Raw genomic sequence first — 14,260 nt, 5'->3', positions numbered from 1 at the left:
ATTTTGTCTGTGTTAAAACATGATTATGGGATAATCTTGTTTTTGTTTTGATCCATTGTGGCCATAGTACAGCCTCATCTGATGTTGGTGTTCTGGGAAATATTTCATATTCAAAAAGAAAACACCATGACCCAACTGTGAGTGCCCAGCCAGCTCTCAGCAACACCAAGGCCCAGCTGATGGTACCAGGCTAGCTCCCATATATCAGGGGCTACTGTTTTTCCCTCGGGGCAAATGTGCATAGCTTCAGATTTGAAGATGAAATAGTAATACATACTGCTGTCCTACACAAGATCCATTTCTCCCATTTCCTTTCATAGTAGAACTTCAATTTTGTTCAGGTATCTACCATTCCCCCATGCAGCCATGTTCTTCAGGGGAAATGAGCACCACTGCCCACCTCCAAGGGAACAGCTGAGTGATCTCAGGACGATCTTATTCCTCTTCATAGAAATTGGTTCAAAATGGGCATGTGACCTAATTTTGGCCAATGATTCTTTTTTTTTTAATTTATTGGGGTGACAATTGTTAGTAAAATTACATAGATTTCAGGTGTACAATTCTGCATTACATCATCTATAAATCCGATTGTGTGTTCACCACCCACAGTCAGTTCTCCTTCCATCACCATATATTTGATCCCCTTTACCCTCATCTCCCATCCTCCTCCCCCCACCCCCCTTACCCTCTGGTAACCACTAAACTATTGTCTGTGTCTATGTGTTTTTGTTTCTCATTTGTTTGTCTTGTTCTTTTGTTGTTCTTGGTTTATATACCACATATCAGTGAAATCATATGGTTCTCTGCTTTTTCTGTCTGACTTATTTCGCTTAGCATACTCTCAAGATCCATCCATGTTGTCACAAATGGTCCTATGTTTTAATCATAAATGGATGTTGTATCATGTCAAATGCTTTTTCTGTATCAATTGATATAATCATATTATTTCTGTCCTTTATTTTGTTTATGTGATGTATCACATTGATGGATTTGCATATGTTGAACCACCCTTGTGTCCCTGGGATGAACCCCCCTTGGTTGTGACGAATAATCTTTTTAATGCATTGTTGTATTCGATTTGCTAGAATTTTATTTAGCATATTTGCATCTGTATTCATCACGGCTATTGGTCTGCAGTTTTCTTTTTTTGTGTTGTCCTTACCAGGTTTAGGTATCAGGGTAATGTTGGCCTCATAAAATGAGTTGGGGAGTATTGTCTCTTCTTCAATTTTTTGGAAGAGTCTCAGCAGGATTGGTATTAGATCCTCTTTGAAGGTTTGGTAGAATTCACTAGTGAAGCCATCTTGTCCCGGACTTTTGTTTTTGGGAAGGTTTTGGATGACTGATTCAATTTCGTTACTGGTGATCGGTCTGTTTAGATTTTCCATTTCTTCATGGTTCAGCCTTGGAAGGATATATGTTTCTAAGAACTTGTCCATTTCTTCTAGGTTATTGAATTTGGTGGCATATAGTCCTTCATAGTATTCTTGGATGATCTTTTGTATTTCTGTGGCATCCATGATAACTTCCCCTTTTTCATTTCTGATTTTGTTAATTAGTGTCTTCTCCCTTTTTATCTTAGTGAGTCTAGCCAAGGGTTTGTCAATTTTGTTAATCTTTTCAAAGAACCAGCTCTTTGTCACATTAATTTTTCTGTTGTCATTTTGTTCTCTATTTCATCTAATTCTGCTCTCATTTTTGTTATTTCCTTTCTTCTGCTGACCTTGGGTTTCATTTGTTCTTCTTTTTTAGTTTTTTTATGAGGCCAACATTACCCTGATACCAAAACCTGGTAAGTACAACACAAAAAAAGAAAACTACTAACCAATATCTCTGATGAATACAGATGCAAAAATCCTACACAAAATTCTAGCAAATCGAATGCAACAATGCATTAAAAAGATTATTCACCACGACCAAGTGGGGTTCATCCCAGGGGCACAAGGATGGTTCAACTTATGCAAATCCATCAATGTGATACATCACATAAACAAAATAAAGGACAAAAATCATATAATTATATCAATTGATGCAGAAGAAACATCTGACAAAATACAACATACATTTATGATGAAAACACTCAATAAAATAGGTATGGAAGGAAAATACCTTAACATAATAAAGGCCATATATGACAAACCCTCAGCTAATCTCATTATTAATGGTGAAAAACTGAAGCCCTTTGCTCTACATTCAGGAACACGACAGGACTGTCACCTATCACATCTGCTTTTCAACATAGTGTTGGAAGTCCTCGCCAGAGCAATCAGGCAAGAGAAAGAAATAAAAGGCATCCAAATTGGGAATGAAGAAGTTAAATTGTCACTCTTTGCAGATGACATGATGCTATATATAGAAAACCCTAAAGACTCCTCCAGGAAGCTATTAGAAACAATCAATGAATGCAGTAAAAATGCCAGTTACAAAATCAACATACAAAAGTCCATTGCATTCCTATATACTAACAATGAAATCTCAGGAAAAGAAATAAAAGAAACGATTCCTTTGGCAATTGCAGCAAAAAGAATAAAATACCTAGGAATAAACTTAGCCAAGGATGTGAAAGACCTATATGCTGAAAACTATAAGACATTTTTAAAAGAAATTGAACAAGACACAAAGAAATAGAAAGACATTCCGTGCTCATGGATTGGAAGAATCAACATAGTTAAAATGGCCATATTACCCAAAGCAATATACATATTTAATGCAATCCCCATCAAAATCCCAATGGCATTTTTTAAAGAAATAGACCAAAAAATCATCAGATATGTTTGGAACCACAAAAGACCCCAAATAGCCAAAGCAATCTTAAGAAAACAGAACAATGCTGGAGGTATCACCCTCCCTGACTTTAGTTTGTACTACAGGGCTACAATAATCAAAACAGCATGGTATTAGCAGTAAAACAGACATGTAGCCCAATGGAATAGAATTGAGAACCCAGAAATAAACCCACATAAATATGGACAGACAGTTTTTGACAAAGAAGAAAAAAACATACAATGGAGAAAAGACAGCCTCTTCAATAAATGGTGCTGAGAGAATTGGAAAACACGCAAAAGGATGAAACTGGACTGCTATCTGTCATCATGTACCAAAATTAATTCAAAATGGATCAAAGACTTAAGCATAAGACCTGAAACAATAAACTTCATAGAAGAAAACATAGGTACTAAACTTATGGACCTTGGGTTCAAAGAGCATTTTATGATTTGACTCCAAAGGCAAGGGAAGTCAAAGATAAAATAAATGAATGGGACTGTATCAAACTTAAAAGCTTATGCATAGCAAAAGAAACCATCGACAAAATAAAGAGCCAACCAATTGTATGGGAGAAGATTTTTGCAAATAGTGCCTCCGATAAGGGGCTAATATCCAAAATATACAAGGGACGCATGCAACTCAACAACAAAAAAACAACCCAATTGAAAAATGGGCAGAGGACCTGAAGAGACATTTCTCCAAAGAGGACATGCAAATGGCAAATAGACATATGAAAAAATGCTCAACATCACTAATCCTCAGAGAAATGCAAATAAAAACCACAATGAGATATCACCTCACCCCAGTCAGAATGGCTATCATCAACAAGACAAATAGTAACAAATGTTGGAGAGGCTGTGGAGAAAAAGGAACCCTCATACACTCATGGTGGGAATGCAGACTGGTGCAGCCACTATGGAATGCAGTGTGGAGGCTCCTCAAAAAATTACAAATAGAATTACCATATGATCCAGCAATCCCTCTCCTGGGTATCTACCCAAAAAAATCTGAAAATGTTTATCCATAAAGACAAGTGTGCTCCAATGTTCATTGCAGCTTTATTTATGGTGGCCAAGACATGGAAACAACCAAAATGTCCTTCGATAGATGAATGGATAAAGAAGCTGTGGTATATATACACAATGGAATACTATTCGGCCGTAAGAAAAGATGAAATAGAACCATTTGTGACAACATGGATGGATTTTGAGATTATAATGCTAAGTGAAATAAGTCAGACAGAAAAAGCAGAGAACCATATGATTTCACTGATATGTCATAAATGAACCAAAAACAACAAAAGAACAAGACAAACAAATGAGAAACAGAAACTCATAGACACAGACAATAGTTTAGTGGTTACCAGAGGGCAAGGGGGGAGGGGTTGGTAGATGAGGGTAAAAGGGATCAAATATATGGTGATGGAAGGAGAACTGACTCTGGGTGGTGAACACACAATGGGATTTATAGATGATGTAATACAGAATTGTACACCTGAAATCTATGTAATTTTACTAACAGTTGTCACCCCAATAAATTTTTAAAAAACATGATACTTACTTTGCTGTGACGGTACCATTTAAAAAAAAAGAATGTATTAAAATTTATCCTTTCCCCTACACATCACATCAAATTGATACTTTCTTTAAATAATACATTTCTTAAGGTAAAACACTGGAAAACCAAAATAAAACAGTTGAAGAAAAGGAGAGTTTTAATTTACCAATATTTGTTTTTCGTATTTATAATTAATAAAAAGAAACCAAACTCTGACAAATTAAGCATTCATTTCTCTTCATATTGTCCACTGAATAAACTCCCTCCTGAGATCAACTCCCTCCATAGTGTTATGGCCTGCTGAGATAATCCTACATCCTTTACAGTTTTATTCTTTACATTTCTCCTCAATAGTCATCTGGGCTATTCAGGAATGCTCAACCATAAATGACACAATAAACATCCTCAGGAAGATTATAATTAAATGCAGAAATTTTTCCAGCTTTTCCTATCACTGAAAAAAAAAACTACCTCACTTGTAAATATAGAAATATGATTTTAGGATAGAGTCACTATCTATGTTCCCTTCTCAAAAATGCTGGGCTTTTGTTTGTTTTTGAAACATGATTTTAATTCTCATCTGTTAGAATCTTCTTTGTTAAGCCACTAAAATAGAATGACAGACCCAAGAGGTACCATAGAAGGAACAGTAGGCCCAAGACTTGTTTCTCACATGCTTCTATAGAACCCATGTGTCATGACTCACTTATAAGTGAAATTACTAGAGAGAGTGTCACCTGTTTAATTGTAAGCAGTTGCTAATTCCAAGCTTCACCATAAGACAAATTCTTTAACAGCTAATCTTATCCCAAATGGAATGTATGACAGCATTGGTTTCTTATTAGTATCCCAGTTCTGTTTGAGCCATTTGAAATTGGAGGCAAGCTTTGTTTTTCCCTATGATCAAAATGGTCACTGTGGAATTCACAGGTAGTCTCAAAATAGAGCTCTAGATTTGGCTTTACTGAGTCAATAGGGAAAAAATAATGAAAGAAACACGAAACAAGCCTACACACATCAGGCCACTGGGAAACTTCAGTGTCATTGGGATTTAATTACCCATAGATTAGCTTGTGGAAAGAAAGAAGCAATTTCTTCTTGGAGATAAATTTCAATGGTCATCTTCAAAGAAAAGAAATCACAAACGGAAAACACGCTCTGGTGAAAATCAAGAAAATGCATCCTGTTTTCATAATCATTTCATCAGTGATAATGCTTTACTTTCAAAGAAGCTCAGTAAAGAATCAGTGTTCCATCCAAAATTAGAACCTAAATTGAAATGTCAATAAAAATTACTCCTGGAGTGATTCAGTAAGACCAAGGTCAGGGAGAGGTAGGAAGAAAGAGAAGAAAGTAAAGAAAACTTTGAAGGATTGGCCATTGATATAGATGGAAACTCAGGAAAGAATGGTGTCCTATAAGCCACGAGAAGAAACTTTTTCAGGTTGGAGAGAGCTCCTGATACTTCAAATGCTCTGATACTTCAAAGTGTTGACTATCATCTGAAAGTCAAGTTTAGCTGCAGTTTGATTTTATTCAACAGGTGTTGCTGTACAGAAACAACCAGTTATGCTTTGTGATCAAAATACCAGAGCAGTCAAGTAGGAATCATAGTGAATATGAAAGAAGGGAAAAGAAAAATTGGGGAGAAAGGGAAGAAGAAGAAAAGGAAAAGGAAGTAAGAAGAGAAACTGGAAGACGAACAAGAAAAGGAAGAAGAAAAAGAAGAAAAAACAGGAAATGAGGAAGAATATCCCGAGAAAAGATTACTCAGTAAACCCCTCATGGACTTCCTCTGGACAATGTTTAAGTCAAACAAATGCCCCACAAAAGGAAATAATTTATTGCTTGCATTTGAATTTAACATGACAGAACAACACATAAATAAATGGTTTTTTAAAAAGAGGAAGAAATTCAATAAAGAAATGCATAAGTGGAAATATATAGAGCAAAGGAGAACGTCACACAATTGAAAGGAATTAAGAGCATGAAGATTTGTAATAGCTGTATATAGAATTTTTACGTATTATTTATGTATGTTTCTGTGCACATATTTATGTGTTACCTCACTTGATCATCACTCTGAACCATAGACGAGAAAACTGAATTGCTGGGAAATAATGTGGTTTCATCAAGTACCAGCTCCTAAATGTTTAAGTTTGAATTTGTCCTTTCATCTGTCAACTACAAATGCTACATGTTTTTAGTTATAACCTGGGAAATAGTCTAGGCTATATCAATTTGTGTTTCATGTGTTTGTATAGTCCCAATTTTCTCTATTAAAATGCCCACTGAAAATCAAAAATAAATAAAAATTACTCCTGGTGACACTGAAATACCACTCAAGATATAATATTTTAATACTACTAAAAATAGAAATAATAACCGATTGAGAGGGCTTGATATCATTGTCCACATTAAAGACAATATTCTAGAAAAAATAGTAAAACCACCTGAGGATATTTAGTCATTTGAAATAAGAGGTTTGTGACAGACACTATTATTGATTGCCTTCCCAACAGACACTTCCTCCTCCGTTTTTGCTAAGAAAACCTCACAGTTGGATTCCTTGAGCTATGTGCGGTTAAGAAATAGTATCCCAAACTTGGAAATAAGGCAAAATAATGACTGCCTGTCTTGCAATGTCAAATAGGCTCAACCAAAGACTATCTAATTCTTTAGGGAAATGTACATTTATTTGACTTACAATTAACTCTTGACTCTGTGAAAATATATATTAATTTGTAGACCATTAATAAGTTGCAAGGAATTTCTGTCTGGTAAAAGAGATAGCCTCTAAGATTACAGTTTTATAGTACTGTAGGATATTAATAAATTTTACAACTAATTTAGCAATTGCATTTCAACATTCTGTCTTTCCTTGACCCTATCTATCACTTTCTCCTAACCAACTTTGAACAGCTTTACTGTTTTGATGGCTCTCTCATTAAGGAGTTACTTTTGGCATATATTCACTTTACACTTGATAAGAGTCATGTTTTTAACCATTTGAAATTTAGAGTTTGACAGTACCCAGCCCCAGGGAATGAACTGTGATTAATCTCAGACAATTGTGGCATTCCCATACCTCTTTGCCTGCAATTGTTCTAGGAGTGAGCATATGGACCCATGCTGATCAATGACACATAAAGATAAGTCTTCTGGGGACTTCTAGGAAAAAACTGAAAGAGAGATGAGAAAAAGAAAGCTTCTTTTTCTACTACCTTCCATGTTTCTTGCTTGGGGTGGTGTCATACAAAGCTGAGGCAGCCATCTTGCAATCATGAGAGGAGACCTCACTGAATACATTGAAGATACCAGAGCTGATGTATCCAAGGAACACCTGAGTCCTTGACAACATCACTGAGCTGCATAATTGACCCTGAACCATCTCCTTCTTGGCTTCTAGCTGAATCAACAACATAAGTCTTCATGATATTAGATATCATTGGATGAATGTTTTGTCATTCGCAGCTAAAAGCATTCCTAACTGATATAGAAATAGGAAAAAATGAAAAACAAAAATATATTATTTGAGTTCTTAGTGCTACAATGAAACCAAACTGCAGAATTACTTGTTTTTAATTTTACACTACCCCAGAGTACAATCAGAAAACATAGAGGCATATTTGAATCTACTATACTATGGCAGTGGGCCAGGGGCTGGGAGTATAGGGGTGGAATGAGAATAAATGGTCTATTACCCAGAAATTTTCTTGGCCCATTTCAGGAAAGATATTCCTGAACCATTTCTTGAAATAATAATGTTTACTTGGTTGGCTAGCTCTCCGTCCTTGATTGTCTAGCTCGCAGTGTCAATAGCAGCTCTATAACTCTTTTGGTCTGACCCACAGACCTTACAGGACCTCATTTATATTACTGCTGTTTCAACAAAAGTGCCTTTGCTGGTACTTTTTGAACATTGACATCCCATTACTTTAGTTAGTTCAAAGTTTGTAGATGTAAATTATATTGCACTCTCTGTAATAAAGTTAATTACATAAGATACTGATGACTATGATTTACTTTTCAAGGGTGACAGAATTCTTTGAATTTGCCAACAATGGACACACATTCTGATTAAACAATGAGTATACTCTATATTTTTTGAACATTGTGAACCTGAAAGTATCTTTACAAAAGTATCAAATAATTTTGATTAATGCTTAAGTGAGAAATGTACACAGAGATAGAAAGGATCTTTGAGAGATCATCCAATCCTGCTCTTGGTTTACAGGTGAAGAAATGGAGGCCCAAGGGAATTTTATCACTGATCATTAAAAAATGCAAGTGCTTCCATGTTCCCTAAACCAGTAGAAAAAGAAAGCAAGTTTAAAAAATGGACATTTCTTCTCCCAAGCCTCCTCCACCCTCTCCCCAATACTTCAGGAGTGGGGAGGGGTGTTGCAGAAGGAGTTGGGTAGTAATAAGAGCTGTAGTAGATGCTGTTGGTGCCCCCACACATATATTCTGGCACTCACCCTGAAAGGTCAAAGTCACATAGTGTAAACATCTGTAACTCCCTGGTCACAGGTGCTTGGTCAGTCCACTTGGATGGTAACATGGAAGTGCCAGAAAGTAAACAGCCCTAGAATCAGTCTTTAAGCAATGAAATATATGGAGCTGGTGTACAAATATTCCTCCTTTCTAGGATGACCAACTCATTTCCGTTTGCCCAGGACTCTCCGGTTTTAGCACTGGAAGTCCCACAGCTCAGGAAACCTCTCAGCCCCAGGCTAACCAGGACAATTGGTCATCCTAATGGGGATACCACTGAGGCATGTTCTACATTGTATCCCCGAGTTCCCCAATACGATTGCGTTTCAGTTGCCCACAATGATAACTGGCTTGATAATGCACTCTTTATGGCCTTATTCCCTTACCCATCTTACTTCCCCACCAATATTTTTCACAGTCACCTCCAAAATAAGGTTGCTGTTTTTTTTAATGGTATATTTATTTATGTTATTTATTTAAAATTTTTTCAGTTACAGTTGACAGTCAATATTATTTTATATTAGTTTCAGATGTACAGCTTAGTGGTTAGACATTTATGTAATTCATGCAGTGATCGCCCAATTAGTTTAGTACCCACCTGGCACTATACATAGTTTTTGCAACATTATTGACTATATTCTCTATGCTGTACTTTACATTTTGAAATCCTTATTTCAGTATCTACTTTGGGGGAACTGAAACTAAGATAATCATTAACATTTGCGAAGAGCTTACTACATATCAGACACTATCCTAAATGCTTTATGTATTGTAGTACATTTTGTCTTCATGATACTTTGAGTATGGTGATATTATCATCCCCATATTATAGTAGAGAAAACAAAGGGCACACAGACTTGTACGTCGTTTACCCACACTCGTATAACCAGCAAGTGCTAGAAGTGAGATTTGAACCCTGTCTGACTCCAGATTTTGTATGCATAATTACTTCCTTTTACTGTGGTATGGAAAAAACAAGCCTTTACTCAAAACCATCACCAGGCAATTCTTTCATGGAACATGTTCTGTGGATAACATGAGTCAGCCATTTTCACCTCTGAAGGAAAAGTAAATTACAGGAGCATGTGTGTCAGGAGCCTCAGCATGAGTCCTAAGGTGGCCATGCTAGGATCTGAGAGTAGATGGGAATGTTTGAGGAGGGCCATTACTGTCAGTGCAACCCCAAGGGGCCCCCAAAATCTGATACAAGGGGGACATGGTAGTTTCAGGAAAGAGATGTGGGAAAGTGCAGTTGAGGGTAATAAATCAGTGACCAGAATGAAGGGTTGCTCCTGAGCACAGAACAGTTGGGCCACCAGCCCAGCTCTGCTTTCATGGATGCACGCTGGAGTCCCAGAGCAAGCTGCCCTCAGAGGCAGCTGAAATTTTGATGATCAGTGCCTTAGTTGTGTTCTCCCAAAAGCAGATGCTGAAGGAAGGATTTGGGTGCAAGTAGTTTATTTAATAGTTGATCCTTAAGAGCATGAATGAGAAAGTAGACAGAGTGGGAAAAGGAAAAGAGGAAAACCAGTAAAAGGTGAATCCATAAGTGGGTTACCGCCATAGGCAGCTATGGCTCCATCCCCCTGGAGACCCTCAGAGAAATTGGATGTAACATGTCTCAGAATACTCCCACTGAGTGCTGAGGAAGCTGGAGTATTTAGCAATCAAGTCCATCCCTCATTGGTTAATAGTCACTCTTGGAGCATTAACTCCTCAACATTTCTTACCGAGGACACTCCTGGGATGAGAGAGCCAGGCATCCCTTCCTGTAAGGAACTGTTGTCAGGTGACCTCAGGGGCAAACCAAGGAGATGGGGAGGAGTGTACTGTACAGTATCTGCCACATTTATCTGTGGTCTGCTGCCACTTTGAGCAACATCAAGCACCACAGACCCACCACAGCAAGCCAGAAAGGGAAGAAAAGGAAATGAAAGATACCTCAGAGGTTTAGTTCTCAGTACAAACCTGAGAGACTCTTTGGGTATTCCCAGAGACATTTAGGATGAATCTGAGTAGCATTGAGAAGGAACCAAGAAAATATAGTCTGGGCATTATAAAGGTGACATTAATCTTACCTATGGACTATAAAATATATATATTACATATGCAGGAATGGCTGCTTAACCTGGCTGACATAAGCTCTCACTCCTGTCCTGCTCAGAAAGCATTAGAAATATGTGTTCCCTCAAAATGACTCCAAATGCCATGACTTCATTTGCCAATGGCTAATGTGACACAGATCAGCCTTATTCTCCCTGTGGCACCAAACTCAGATAGGCACAGCAATAATATCCACATCACTCTATATTTTATCAATCTCACATTGTTCACTTAGTGGCTAAGTCACAACTACTCACCCTCTGCCCAGCTAATCCAACCACTAGAAATACACCATTTTATTTTGCATTAAATGATGAGTAATATGAAAATATAAAACTCCAATATATTCATAAATAACCTTTTATTGTACTAGGCGAGATAAGCTCTCTCCACATAATATTAAAATAAAAGGCATTGTATAATTAAGTTCAAAGGCTATGAGCTAAAGTGGTGCCCTCCAGTTGGCTTAATTCTTGACACAGAAGAACTCAGTTTAAAATTTATATATATATATATATATATATATATATATATATATATATATATATATATATATATATATAAATTTTACCTAATTTATGTGTGTGTGTGTGTATATATATATATATATATATATATATATATATATATATATATAATTTTATCTTAGGATAAAGAGTGAAATTGCTGGGTCATAAGGTAGTTCCATTTTCAATTTTTTGAGATACTACACCTGAAACTAATAAAAAAGTAAAATATAATAAAAATTATATACATATAGATATTTATATTATTTGCCAGTTGAATGCTATCCCATAAATAAGCTAGAGATGCAAATTAAAAGAATGTTGAAGGTCAGCTAGGCCCTTGCCACTCAGGCCAGCAGCACTGACATCACCTGGGAACTTTTTATAAACACGTAATCTCAGGCCCCCCACAGACCTGCTAAATCGGTCTTCATTTTAATAATGTCTTCCTGGTGATGTACATTAAAGTTTGAGAAACGTTTGTCTAGTTGACTTCCTTTATTTTACATGAGGTCATTGAGATCCAGAGAGATTAAATGATTCGTTCACCTCTTCAACTTCATACATTTTCCAAAGAAATCCAAAATGAAACATGTCACAAAATAGTCATGGGGATGTGAAATGTAGTATGAGGACTATAATCAATAATGTTGTACAGATTATGCAGGGTGCCAGATGGGTACTGGACTTATCAGGGAGATCACTTCATAGATTGTATAGATGCCTGACCACTGCACTGTACACCTGAAGCTGAAGTTGAATAATATTGAATGTCAACTATAAATAAATAAATATATATTCGTGGGATGTAAAGCATAGGGAATATAATCAATGGTATTATAACAGCTATATATGATGTACCCATATGATGCCAGATGGGTAGTAGACTTTGGGGGGGTTATCACGTTGTGAGGGTTGTAAATGTCCAATCATTATGTTGTTTTGTACACCTGAAACTAATACAATAAAAAAAAGAAACATGACCTCATTAAGGTAAAGAAGAGGTGATGCATAACAGGAAGATCTCAGAAAATAAAATATTAATGGAAGTGGCAAAAAAAAACGAACAACTCTAATTTTAAATTGTTTAAAATATCACCCCCTCCCCCTTATGGCAGAATAGTATTCCATCGTGTATATATACCACATCTTCTTTATCCAATAAAAAAATTGTTTAAAATATCAACTATATCATTCTTTGTTCATGGGACTGCTCTATATTTTCAATTGTCATTTGAATCATGGTCAATTGTAATGAGGATATGTCTTAAAATACAGTTCTTTGTCCTTGGTCTCATAGTGCACACATTATACAAATGTAGTGGGTTTGAGAATATCAGAACAAAACTCAGGCATGCAATAAATGGAACTTTATTCTTCTATAATTCAACTTAATTTATATCTTGAACCCCCCACACACACACACACACTTCCACCAGAATGTTAATCTTACTTAATTTGGTGTCTTTTTCCTTTATTCTAGGTTTTGATACAAATTTTGATGGCTTTTCCAGCATCCCAATGGGTCCAGAGAGAGGGACTGACAATCTGGTTCTCAAAGTCCTAAGTCCAAGTGGGCTCCTCAAAGACATCATCCATCATGCCATCTGGTTCTTGGTTATGATCAATATGGGTCATAGCTAAGTGTCAAGGTAAGACCTTATTAATCTGTACCCCATATTGTTGCAGGTTTAATGAAAAGCTTGGGGTAAGCCTATGAAGCTAGCCTGCCAGGAATTGCAGGGGTTCAGCTATGTGATTCAAGTCTGTCCCACTTCAGATTGAGTTTTGGTATCTCATTTCATTGTCCACTTAATAGCTCATAGGAGTGATTCTGGGTCTTATAAGTACATAGGACAGCAGCATTTTTAAATCATTTCCCTGTCTGTTGACACAAATTTTGTTGGCCCAGTATGGAGAAATACTGGAAACTCAGGCACCTACCCCCACCTCAGCCTTTCCCCAGACAGAGTACCCTGCCATTTCTCATCAGTCCTCGCTCTTCCCTCCATAACGCCATCCACCCACCCACACTCTGAAGAGAATAAGAAATTTAGCCCATCTCTGGATGAGAAACAAGCTGGAAGGAGGATGAGTACCAGTCATTAATTCAGGTTCAAGTAATTGTAGGTCTTGGTGTCATGAAGTTTGCTGTATTTTGTTCCCAGTAATTTTCAGTAGTTCCTAGCAGTCTATGTCTTGCCTTTTACCCATTTTTTCATTGTCAATCATACCCCCAAAAGTATGGTACAATCTGCTTGGAACAAATAGTCACAATTCAACACTAATTATAAAATAGAAGCTTTAAACTTTAGCATAGAAAATGACTAAACACAAAAGTGATTTTGATTTGTAAAAGCTAGGCTTCTGGAGGAAAAGAGTTTAGAGATTACAACGACTTGGCTTTCCATGTCAGGGTCCAAAGCCTGACAGGGAAAGGCCAGAGTTCTTATCTGAATCATAGACTGAGGATTGTGTAACGACAGGAACATTTTCCAGCAATATAGAAAAGAAATAATGTCTTGGAGAATGAACTTGAGCAATATTAGGTAGAAAGGGCAAAAAAGTTTGGAGCCATGGTGGGACTTTATTCTCTCAGTTCCTTCACTGCTTCTCTCCCCACTACAAAAAAATCTATAGGGAAAGGATGATAAAAATCCCCAGATAGGTTTGGGGAAATGAATAAAGAAAAAAGTTTATATCTCGCTTCACCTCTTTTTGAGATGTGCTTCTAGCAAAGCTCCCTGGACCAACATGTGGCAAACTCAGAAGGGTTGAAATGATGGTAGGTTGTATCTAAGCAGAGGGAGCTCACATGGGTACATACACTT

At 36.7% G+C, this 14,260-nt stretch overlaps 1 long non-coding RNA gene across 1 annotated transcript in view; it reads left to right on the top strand.

Annotated features, from left to right (window-relative positions):
• Window positions 1-14,260, top strand: part of LOC141569636 (uncharacterized) — a 257,425-nt gene that overhangs the window by 212,394 nt on the left and 30,771 nt on the right. Inside the window, exon 2 of the long non-coding RNA XR_012493349.1 lies at window positions 12,913-13,081. This is a non-coding gene — a long non-coding RNA (uncharacterized LOC141569636). The remainder of the gene's footprint in view (window positions 1-12,912; window positions 13,082-14,260) is intronic.

The sequence above is a fragment of the Rhinolophus sinicus genome, chromosome X, assembly GCF_036562045.2.
Source record: "Rhinolophus sinicus isolate RSC01 chromosome X, ASM3656204v1, whole genome shotgun sequence".
In the NCBI taxonomy this organism is placed as follows: domain Eukaryota; kingdom Metazoa; phylum Chordata; class Mammalia; order Chiroptera; family Rhinolophidae; genus Rhinolophus; species Rhinolophus sinicus.
This window is presented reverse-complemented; position numbering and strand designations above follow the sequence as displayed.